General features: G+C 47.5%; 1 long non-coding RNA gene across 1 annotated transcript; it reads left to right on the forward strand.

Annotated features, from left to right (window-relative positions):
* Nucleotides 1-6,276: 6,276 nt before the first annotated feature.
* LOC309846174 lies at nt 6,277-11,904 on the forward strand. The gene is made up of 3 exons (XR_014301762.1): nt 6,277-6,487; nt 9,376-9,419; nt 11,743-11,904. It is a non-coding gene; the product is annotated as an uncharacterized lncRNA (long non-coding RNA).
* The last annotated feature ends 339 nt before the right edge of the window (nt 11,905-12,243 follow it).

Here is a 12,243-nt window from a genome sequence, read left to right on the forward strand (position 1 = left end):
CCACCTGGGACTCAAACTCACGACCCTGAGATCAAGAATCACATGCTCTTCTGACTGAGCCAACCAGGTGCCCCTCGTTTTTATCTTTTTAATTTCTGCTTATTGCTAAATTCTGTAGCAATATTTCCTTTCTCAGTCTTAATATGATTGATTTATGCCCGTGTCTTTTTACTTCTTACATTTTGCCAATATTTATCTGTGTTATTAGTCTTTCAAAGAACCAATTTGGTCCTTGTTGCTTCTATGTATCTTTATTTTTCCAATTTGTTAATTTATGGTATTCTTCACTTTCACCAAATTCTGTTCTTGTTTTCCTAACTTTGTGAGATGGATGCTTAACTCAATGTCAGCCTTTTTTTTATTCTAACATAAGTATTTTGGACTCTACATTTCCATCAAACTAGCACTTTTGCTGCATTCCACATGTATGGATATGTAATTTTTTCATTCAGTTCTAAGTACTTTAAAAAGTACCTTAGGTGGGGGCACCTGGGTGACTCAGTCATTAAGCATCTGCCTTCAGTTCAGGTCATGATCCCAGGGTCCTAGGATCAAGCCCCACATCCAAGTAGGCTCCCTGCTCAATGGGAAGCCTGCTTCTCCCTCTCCCACTCCCCCTGCTTGTGTTCCCTCTCTCCCTGCATCTCTCCCTGTCAAATCAATAAATAAAATAGTTAAAAAAAAAGATATTTGGGGCACCTAGGTGGCTCAGTGGGTTAAGCTTCTGCCTTCAGCTCAGGTCCTGGTCTCAAGGTCCTGGGAGCAAGTCCCACATCGGGCTCTCTGCTCAGCAGGAAGCCTGCTTCCCCTCTCTCTCTGTGCCTGCCTCTCTGCATACTTGTGATCTCTGACCATCAAATTAATAAATAAAATATAAAAAATACATATATCCAGTGTGGATTTTTTTTTCTAATTTACCAACATATGAAAATTTTTTTCATTCATCATTTTATCATTGACTTTTAACCTACTTGCATTGTAGGTTATGGAAACATGATTTATAGGATACCAGTTATTATAATTTGTTGAGAATTACATTATATTCTAATATGATCACTTTTTATAAATTTTTTATGTGTGCATGAAAACATATGTATTCTCTAATTGTTGGATTTAGGACTTTATCTACAGACACTTGAATTATTTGGGGGGTGATGGAATAAGATAATTATTAACTTTCGTACTTTAAGTTTGAAACATATAATTTTAAGGGCAATTACTAGAAGAATAGAAAAGGAGTATACATTTACCAGTTGTAGAGGAAAGCAAATGAAAGAAAGGGAGAAAAACCTTAATTTTTTAAAAAAGTAAGAAAGGAAATGGGTGCCTGGGTGGCTCAGTGGGTTAAGCCGCTGCCTTCGGCTTAGGTCATGATCTCGGGGTCCTGGGATCGAGTCCCGCATCGGGCTCTCTGCTCAGCAGGGAGCCTGCCTCCTCCTCTCTCTCTGCCTGCCTCTCTGCCTACTTGTGATCTCTCTCTGTCAAATAAATAAATAAAATCTTAAAAAAAAAAAAAAGTAAGAAAGGAGAAATGAGAACCATGGAAAAGATGGTGAGTCAAACTTGCTCAGGTTTGTTAATTGTTTAAATCCTCTATATTGGGGTGCCTGGGTGGCTCAGTGGGTTAAAGCCTCTGCCTTTGGCTCAGGTCATATCTCTGAGTCCTGAGATCAAGCTCCTTATTGGGCTCTCTGCTCAGCAGGGAGCCTGCTTCCTCCTCTCTCTGCCTGCCTCTCTGCCTACTTGTGGTCTCTGTCTGTCAAATAAATAAATAAAGTCTTTTTAAAAATACTAATTAATAATTATTTAAAAATCCTGTATATCTTACTGTTTTTCATTACTTGACATACCAATAATTGCAAGAGATTTGTTGAAATCTTTCATAAAAATCACAGTTATCAATTTTTCTCTGTAGTTCTTCCATTCTGGCTTTGTATATTTTGAGGCCGTTTTATTCATTCAATTGTTTTATCATCCAGATGCATTAAAACCTTTATTATCTTTATCTCTTACAATAATATTTAATTTAATCTCTATTTTTTTATACTAATAAAGCCACTCCAACTTTCCTTTGGTTGGTATTTTTCTGCTGTATCATTATGAATACTTTTACTTTCAGCCTTTCAGTGTCCTCATGTTTTAGGAGTGGGTCTTGTAGACCACACATGGCTGGTTTAAATATTCAATGTGGGGGGCGCCTGGGTGGCTCTGTGAGAAGAGCATGTTGTTGATCTGTGGGTCATGAGTCTGAGCTCCATGTTGAGTGTAGAGATTACTTTAAAATAAATACATACATAAACTTTAAAAAATAAAAAATATTTCTGATAATTTCTAGTCTTTTAACTAGAGAATGTAGCACATTTGCATTTTTTAAAGATCAGTGATAAATTTGAACTTGTATCTGCCATCTAATTTTGTGCTTTTTTTGACTCACCATCTTTTCCATGGTTCTCATTTCTCCTTTCTTACTTTTTTAAAAATTGAGGATTTTCCCCCTTTCTTTCATTTCCTTTCCTCTACAGTTGGTAAATGCATTCTCCTTTTCTATTCTTTCAATAATTGCCCTTAAAATTATATCTTTCAAACTTTAAAAAGTCTAAAGTTAATAATTATCTTATTCCACCACCCCCCAAATAATTCAAGGACCTTCAACCACATTAATTCCAATTACTTCTCCGAACTGTATACAACTGATGTTCAGTATTTGAGATTTGCCCTTTTTCTGTCCACAAAGGAGACACATGGGGCTCCTTGATCAGCGGGGAGCCTGCTTCTCCCTCTCTCTCTGCCACTCCCCCTGCTTGTGCTCTCTCTCTCTCTCTCTCTCTCTGCCAAATAAATAAGTAATAGAAATAAAAATTTAAAAACATTGCTTAAAATTCTGCCCTGTTTATATTCAGGAAGTTGTAAGCTTTAAAAACAAATAAATAATAGCCAAAGTATTTAGGAAAGGTATCTAAGTATAGGGTTTATAATATTGCTGACTCTCACTCATAGTGGCTTGTTTCCTTGTAGTTTGATAATCGCTGATTGGGAGCTCATGCTTGTTAATTAATTTATTTGAGAGAGAGAGAGAGAGCACGCCTGCAAGCAGGGAGGGATATGGCAACAGTGGGGAGTGGAGGGAGGCAAAGAGAGAATCTTAAGCAGGCTCTGTGGTCAGCACAGAGCCAGAGGTGGGGCTTGATTTCAATCAAGACCCTGAGATCATAACCCAAGCAGAAACCACGAGTCAGATGCTTAACTGACTGAGCCTCCCAGGTGCCCCATGTTTTGTTGATCTGAATCTGAGAGAATCCTGGGGGCCTAAGTTGAAGGTGCCTTCCTCCTGAGACACACTTATTTCTGCTGGGAGCCTGGGGCTGATATTAACCTGGAGCTACTTCAACCACCTGTAAGGGACCCTGACTCAGTGTACGAGTCTCGTGCTGAGTTTTCTCACCTTGCCTCTGGCTGTGACTTAATTTGCCTATCATGGCACTTATTTCAACATTCAGCATAATTTCCCCATTAACCTGTTATTCACCACTCTAATGCTTTAGTTTCAGTTCCACCTTGTGTTTTTCCTGGCAGAAGATGTTGAGTGGAGATTTTCCTTACTTCCTAACAAACCCAGCAATGCATTAAAAAGGCTAGTTTATTCATTTTGTTTTAATAATTCATGCAGAATCTTGTTGAATTTTAATGGGAGGGCCTTTCAGAGCACTAGTTCACCATCTCGCCAAAAGTGGAAATCCCAGGATGCTACTATTATCCCCATTTTATAAATGAGGAAACTGAGGCTCAGAACATGGAATGTCTTGCTCAAGACTACACAGCCATCCAGTGGCAGAGTCCAGACTAGAAGCCATCCTCTCTGACTCCAGACCCCAAGCGTGAGTATTTGACCAGAGGGTTGCTGGTTCCCCAAAGGAAAAGAAATGTATTTACAGGGTTGTCACCTTGGAGCAGGAGGTGCAGGCCAGGCCAACACTCTGGGATGAGCTCCCAAGCTTCTGCTGGGGAAAGAATGAAGAGACCCAGTCTCGCTCAGAGTGGGTGGGCCCCAGCCATCCAGCACCATCCAGCACCAGGTGAGCCTGGCTCACCCAGGGCCTTTGTAATGGGGCACTCAGCCTGCTGCTCCCATCCTGGGAAGGGAGCCAGCAGGCACTTCCTGCACTTCGGTTGCCATGACAACCGGTCATCCTAGGAGATGCGAAAGCCACAGGCAGCAAGTGAACGGGTTTCTGAATCTTGAGACCTCATTACAGGTAGATCCTCTGCAGCCTTGAGAGCCAGTGTGAGGGGGGCTCGGAGGAAAGATCATTTGTGTGGAACAGTAATGTTCAAACAAGCCATTCACCAGCCCACACCCCCGTTATGGGGGCCGCAGAGCCCCAAGCCCAAGCAAGTCTAGAAACAGGCTGGGGTCCCAAACAATATCAGGTTCCCCTTTCTCACTCAACAGCAGTCATCTCATACACTCCTCAGCCAGACACTCAGGCCCCTGCGATAAACGAGGACTCCTGCCCTCAGTGAGCCATCTGTCTAGTGGCCTAGTGCAAGGGCCAGACAAGCCTTAACAGCGCATCATAACCAGGGGACAAGGGAGCACCGCGGTCACAAGAGTACAGGAAAGGGCTTCATTCTAGGAACGCGTCCCTGAGCAGAAGGATGCACTTGAGCGAGGCCTCAAACGGTGATGAGAAGCCAGCCCTGGAGAGAGAGGAGGGAACGACCCATGGCGGGCAGAGGAAATCACGTGCAATGGTTTCAGAAGCACGCAAGAGCAAAGTGACTTTGGGGAAGCCAGGCGAGGAAAGCCGGGAAGGCGGCCGGAGAGGGGGAACAGGCCAGAGCCTGAAGACCTTGAGCGAGATGCTGTGGACTCTGGCTTTATCCTGGGAGCAGCCGGCGGCCCTTAAAGAGTTTTATGAGGCTATGACGGGGCCCAACTGTCATCACAGTATGGAGGATGGATAGGAGCTGCGGACCAGACTGCAGGGATGAGGGGGAAGGGGACAGATCTGAGAGATGTTTAGAAGGGTAAATCAACAGGATACAGTGAGAGATTGTACGTGAGGAGCGTGAAAAGATGGGAGCATTAACCAGGAGACGGAGGGAACGCAGGAGCAGGGGTGGGAACAGGGGAGGGGCGGCCATAGCGGGCCTTGGCTGGGTCATGTGGAGGTGACCAATTTTCCTCATAAAGATGCCGGTGGTTGAGCTCCCTAGAGTGTGATATCCAGGACATTTCCTCTCCAGGTCAATGGAGAAAAAAAAAAAAATGTTTCGGGGCCGGCCTTCTTCAGGCTGGAGGCTTCCAGCAGACTTTAGCCACAAGGTGGGGAGCTCCAGCTGCTGTTCTGCCCCCACTGTCTTCCCCACACACCCTTGCTCTGAACTACAGCAGTCCTGGTGTCCCCCAGTCCTGGCAAGGGGCTTTCTGGGGAGCTGGTGTCTCCCACTGCTGCGCCAAAGCGCGCATCTCCCAGGCCGGTGGGGCCAAATTTCTGTTTTGTGCCTTGTTTCCTTCTGGTTATGTACTTGTCACAGTTGTGTGGGTGGCGGCTTGGTGGTGCAGACTGGGGATCTGTTAATAAGGAGTGAGTTGTCAAGAAGTCAAGGTGATGACTGCAGGTCTGAGAAAGGCGGCTCTGGAGTCAGACAGAACTATGGGCAAATCCTGGCTCTACCCGAATTGACTGTTTCTGTGGGCAGTGTCTCCCCCACTTAATGGGATCCACAGATACTCCACGTCCTCACACATCCTGCTCACACTTCTCTCTCCCTCACACCCCCTCACAGGTTCACAGTCATCTGCTGTTCATGCTCCCCTCTCAGGGCAAGGCCACACTCCCTCCCCCTCCCTCCGAATGACCTCGGTAGGGAGTCCTCTCAGGCTCCTGAGGGAATCCTTTGGGGGCCAGTGGCCTCTTCCCTCTTCTCCCTTCATCTCCAGCCCCCAGTTTGATCTCCAAGCAGGTGCCAGGCCTGGCCATCAGCGACCAGAGGTTTCTGTACTTGACCCTGCCTCTGGACTTGAGGGCACCACCCCGCCTCCAGGGGAAGCTGACCGAGGCGAGGGGGGTGGGTTTGGCAACGCGACTGGGTCCCCAAGACTGGTATCTGTCTCTGCTGCTCTTATTCCCTCTTCCAGCAGTGCCCCCCACCACACCGCCCCGCAACACTCCCGGAGCAGGAGGAGGGAGGCGCGGCGCGCCCTGGAGTCTGGGAAAGGGGCGGGGCCTGGCGCGCCGAAGCAAACCCCGCCCTTTGGGCCGGGACAGCCCAGAACCCCTTCCCGCAAGGTCCGGCGGAACCACGGGTCGGGGGGGGCTCGCAGGCCGGGCGCCCTTGCAGAGTCTGGGCGCCCCGGGCCTGACCCGCGCCCTGCCTGCTGGGGCCACCCCTCGGCCGGGGCAGGCTCCCAGACCCCAGCACCCGCTTCCTCCCCGGGGCGGAGCCCGGCGGCCGCAAGCCAAGCGCCGTAAAATTTAAAGAGGTGAGAGAGACACTGCGCAGAAACCTCAGCGGCGCGGGGAAATGAAATAAGGCCTCCCTTCGGGGAGCCCGCCCCCGCCCGCGCGGCCCGGGCCGCGGGTCGCCCCGCGGGGTCCAGGTGCGGGCCCCGCGCCCAGCAGACCCTCCTCGGGCCTGGGGTACAGACAAGCTCCCCACGTTGCCCACCCCCACCCAGCGTGGGAGAGAGAGGCCAGGCACCCAGGGATCCGGACCCCAACAACCTGCCGAGGATCCCAGGTTAGGGCCCCGGCTGGCTCCTGCCCTTCGTCCGCCCCGGGGCAGAGAGCGTCCCCTCCCCCTCGTGAAAGAGCGAACTCCGAAGTACCCCCCCCCCCAGTCCCCACTTGTCCTTCCTCAGGTGTCGGGCGGTGCTTCTGGTTCCCGCTGCCCCTCCCTCACCGCGCCGTCTGAGTCCCCCCCCCCCCAAGCGCGTGCAACCCCCCGCGTTCCTCCATGATGGATGGAGCCTTCGGGGAGCCGGCGCGGGCGGGCTGGGCTCAGGCGGAAATGAAGAGGATAAGATCTGCGAGCCGAGTCGCCCGTGACACCGTGATATCCGCCTTGCTCGCTGCTCTCGGGGTGATGGATGGGGCGGAGCACCCCCACCCCCAGCCGCGCGGGCTGTGCGGCCAAGGGTCCCCGCCCCGCAGCCCCGGAACCCCGCCCCCCACGACCGAGCTCCGGCGCGCGCGGAGAGATACACACACAGACAGACAGACAGACACACACACACACACACACACACACCCCACCCCACCCCCCGCGTCGCCCCTCCCCAAAACACCGCACTGCGGCCACACTCAAGACGGACCGATCCCTTCCCTCCCTACACACCACGCCCACGTCTCTGGCGCTGCCCCACACTCATACAGGGGCTGTCCCTCTTCCCCTAATACACTTGGAGCGACCCTTCCCCTGCACTCGCAAGAACAAGACTAGCTTGAGCGCGAACTACACCTTACACATTTGCCCATCCAGCTGCCTCTTGCCTGCGCTCATATACACACATGCAGGCAGACTGTACCCACTGGTCCCCAACACGGTTTTCCAGGAGTCTCCTGGACCACTCAGAAAAAAGATAGGACCACTTTGAGACTCAGCCCTTTGGTGGTGGGGGGAGTCTCGAGGTCAGGACAGCAGTTGCTGCTTGCGTCCATCATCTTGTTTGGCCACTGATCAGGTCAGGCTCGGCATGGACAGGCAGTGGGCAGCGCTAGTACGGCCCAAACAGGCCTCACTGTCTGTGTTGCCATGGTTACCAACCTCTAGCACTATCACACAGCAACATCATTACCTTGGTTACAGGCACGCATCCCCCTCCACCAAGTGCCATTTGCTTGTTGTCCCCATTACCTTTTATTCGTTCAGTCATTCGTGTATTCACCCATCCCCTGGCTTTGCTCATCAGCTGGGGGTTCAGAGATGAGCGAGTCGAAGCCTGCTTTGGGGAGTGCACAGCGAGTGGGGGACAGAGGTAAGCAACCATTGGCGTTGTACATTCCGCAGAGCCCTGAAGAACAATTACGACTTGCCTCATAGATGTTTTGGTGGAAGGGATACTCGGGGGACACCAGGCAGGAAGGCAACAATAAGAACATGAGGGCAGATGTTGGCGAGGATGTGGAGAAAGGGGAACCCTCCTATACTGGTGGGAATGCAAGCTGGTGCAGCCACTCTGGAAAACAGCATGGAGGTTCCTCAAAAAGTTGAAAATAGAGCTACCCTACAACCCAGCAATCGCACTACTGGGTATTTACTCTAAAGATCCGAATGTAGTGATCTGAAGGGGTACGTGCACCCCAATGTTTATAGCAGCAATGTCCACAATAGCCAAACTATGGAAAGAGCCCAGATGTCCATCAAAAGATGAATGGATAAAGAAGATGTGGTGTATACACACAATGGAATACTATGCAGCCATCAAAATAAATGAAATCTTGCCATTTGCAGCGACGTGGATGGAACTAGAGGGTATTATGTGGAATGAAATAAGTCAATCAGAGAAAGACAATTACCACATGATCTCTCTGATATGAGGAATTTGAGAGGCAGGGCACGGGGTTGTGGAGAGTAAGGAAGGAAAAAAACAAGATGCGATCAGGAGGGAGACAAACCATAAGAGACTCTTAATCTCTCGAAACAAATTGAGGGTTGCTGGGGGATGAGGGATAGGGATGGGGTGGCTGGGTGATGGACATTGGGGAGGGTATGTGCTATGGTGAGTGCTGTGAAGTGTGTAAGCCTGACAATTCACAGACCTGTACCCCTGGGACAAATAATACATTATATGTTAAAAACAAACAAACAAACAAACAAACAAAAAAACCACCAAACCATGAGGGCACCAACAGCATCACCGCCCCCACGTGGTGCTCCGTGTGCTTGGATAAGAGTAGAGGCTAGGGTGTCACTAAGGCAGGTGTAAGGGCTGGTTGCTGCCACACTACTGAGGATCTTTAATGACCCAAGATTTCCCATGCTACAGCTCTGGGAGTCTGACAGACCTGGGTTCGAATCCTGAATTTGCCACCCCCTAGCTTAGGTACTTTAAGCACACCACTTCTCCACAGTGTCTGGCATTTATTCAGTAAGTGCCAGGGAAGCAGTTTTTGTTTTTGTTTTTGTTTTTTTGTTTTTTTAAATTGTTATTTTTAACACCGCAAGAGCTTTGGAGAGTCATCAACATTAACACTTTTGGCCTCTAGGGGGAGCTCAAGCTCCTCTCTCCCTGATGTGCCTCCTAATGCTAAATTCCAGAAGAACCAGGGTGGCTGGTTAAGGCCAAGGGTATCATTGGAGGATGAAGTCTGGAAATGGGGCGCTCCTAGAAACTAGTCCCCCTATGTGTGTCCTTTCCTTTGTCCACAGGCTGTCCCTCAAAGGGAAGGAGTCCCTACCCAGGCACATGGCAGGTGGGTATAAGCTTGGGTCTTGCTCACCTGAGCTAGGGATTCAACACAGTGGTTTGAACCCAAGGCCTTAGATGATTATGCTTTAACTAGGGTTTCCCATCAGAACCAACCAGCAGGCTTTTTTGAAATGTGAATGGCTGGAAAATTCTGACTCAGCAGGTTTGGGTTTGATTCCTGAAGGAAGCTCCTTGGGGATTCTAATGGGCTCCCTGGTTAATTTCCCAGATATCCTGGCTGCGTATGCCCTGGGGACCAGCTCAGAGTACACACCTTTGGTACTGTCTGTGCTACTTCTCTTCCTTCTCAAGGACACTGCATCCCCAGAATTCTGCATATGTATAGCTATGGCCAGAGCTGCCATTTTCTTCCAACTGACAGCTTCGTAAATGAGCAACTGACCCAGGATATGCCAACTGGAATTCTTCCCTAAGATGTTTAGAAATTAGTTTATTAAAATTTTAAACATAAAATATTTCACACGTATGGAAGAATAGGGGATAATATAATAAAATCCTTCTGCTCATCACCCTTATTTAAGCAACTGTGAACATTTTGCCATATTACTTCTGTCTGATTTTGCTCTCATCCTGATTCCTTTTCATTACTCTCTTCACTGGCACTAACTCACAGGTAACTCTAAGCTGGTGTGTGTCCTGCCCGTCCACATTTTGATATGTTCACTATGTAGCTATCCATAAAAATTTAGTATTATTTTGTACATGTTTAATTTTTAAATGTTCATGTTGCTACATGTAGCCCAGGTTCATTCCTTTTACCTGAGGAGGAGTAGCCCATTGCACAAAAACACCACACTGTCTTAATTTCCTCTGCTATTGGTAGACAAACAGATTGTTGCTGAATTTTGTTGCAACTGTAGATAAGCCTCCAGTGAGCTGCTTGCAGCCTGTCTCCTTATGTCTAGAAGCAAAATGTTTCTGGGGCATAATACCAAGGGGAGGAATTGCTGGGTCCCGGGATGTGTATATTGTCAAGCTGTATTTCCAAATTGGTCTCCAAAGTATTTGCACTAATTTGCCCTCCCACCAGCAATGTGCAAGAGTCTTCATTTCTCCACATTCTTGCTAATAATACTTGGTACTGCCAGACTTTTAAATTTTTGCCCATTTGGTTGGTGTGATCTGGTATCTTATTGTTGACCTGTGTGTGTGTGTGTGTGTGTGTGTTTCCACAATTATGAGTGAAGCTGGGCATCTTTTTAATTTTGCATAGGAAATTCCATTTCCTCTCTTGTGTATTTGTTGTTCAGATCCTTTGTTCACTCTTCTGCTGGTGGTTTGCCTTTAACTTATTGAAGTTCATTACGTAATCTGAATATTAATCCTTTACAGCTTTTTACTTTGAGAGTGTTTTCTCTTATTTGTGGTTTTAGAATTTTTACATTGAGGACGTCTTTCTTTACTGTGCTTTGGGCACAGTAATAGACAAAATAATGAAGCAGAAAGGAGAGTCAAATGTATCAGTCTTTTCCTTCATGGTTGGTGTTTCCTCTCTTCTTTCTCTCTGTTTTTCCCATGTTCAAGAAATCTTTCCCTAAACAAAAAACATAAGATATTCTCTATAATAATTCTTCTAATTATTTTAAAGTGTTTGCTCTTTTACATTTAGGACCTCAAGTCACCTAGGTTTTTATATATGGGCTTCCATATATGTTATTTTTTAAAGATTATTTATTTATTTGACAGACAAAGATCACAGGTAGGCAGAGAGGCAGACAGAGAGAGAGGGCAAAGCAGGCTCCCCAGGGAGCAGAGAGCTCCCCCGACGTGGGGCTCAACCCCGGGACCCTAGGATCATGACCTGAGCTGAAGGCACAGGCTTTAACCCACTGAGCCACCTAGGTGCCCCATATATATTATTTTATATTGGCTCCCACAGAGATGGCCAGTTGTCCCAGCGCCATATGCTACATAGTTCCCCACTGCCCTCACTGACTTGTGAAGCTATCCTTGTCTTATAGGGACTTACAATATTTGTATAATTCTGTGTCTGGTCTATGTTTCTTGTTCTGGTGATCTATTCGTTTATCCCTGTGCCACTCCACACAGTTTAGGTGATCATGTCTATATAAGAAATCTTGCCATATGGCAGATATGACTGAGACTGGCTAGCTTTTCACAATACCTGCTTCCTCTTGTTCTTGGGACCACAGCTGGGCTCTGTCTCCCAGCCTTCCTGGCAGTAGGCGTGGCCCCATGAGTGAGTTCTGGCCAGTGATGTGAATGGCAACAATGTATACCATGTCTAAGCATTGCCTACAAAAACTTCCATGCATGATTCTTCACTCTCTTTCCTTTCCCATCAGCTTGATGCAAACATGCATGGTGCCTTGAAAGGTGGGAACCAAAAATGGAAGAAGACGGGGTCTACACCTTGCCGCTTGAAGGAGAGATGCCCACTGGTCAGGAACACCCATTTGGGATTTATAGAAGCCAGAAATAAACTTTTATCGTGTTTGAGTCATAAAGATGTTGAGGTTTCTTTGTTTCAGCTACTACTGATCACCCTTATACAGTAGGGCTAAGTATCTCCATATCCTCTTGTTCCTCTCCAAAATAGTCTCAGATATTCCTGACCCTTATCATCATAGGAATTTTAAGATTAGTTTACCAAGTTTCTTCAGAAAACTTCACTGTGCCTTTGGTTGGAATTCCATTTAATTTCTTCTCTTTCTTCTTCTTCTTCTTCTTCGTCTTCGTCTTCTTTTTAAGATTTTTTATTTATTTGACAGAGCAAGAAAGGACAAGCAGGGGGAGCAGCCGGTAGAGAAAGAGAGAGAGAAGCAGGCTTCCTGCTGAATAAGAAG

The sequence above is a fragment of the Mustela nivalis genome (assembly GCF_964662115.1).
Source record: "Mustela nivalis genome assembly, chromosome: 13".
In the NCBI taxonomy this organism is placed as follows: domain Eukaryota; kingdom Metazoa; phylum Chordata; class Mammalia; order Carnivora; family Mustelidae; genus Mustela; species Mustela nivalis.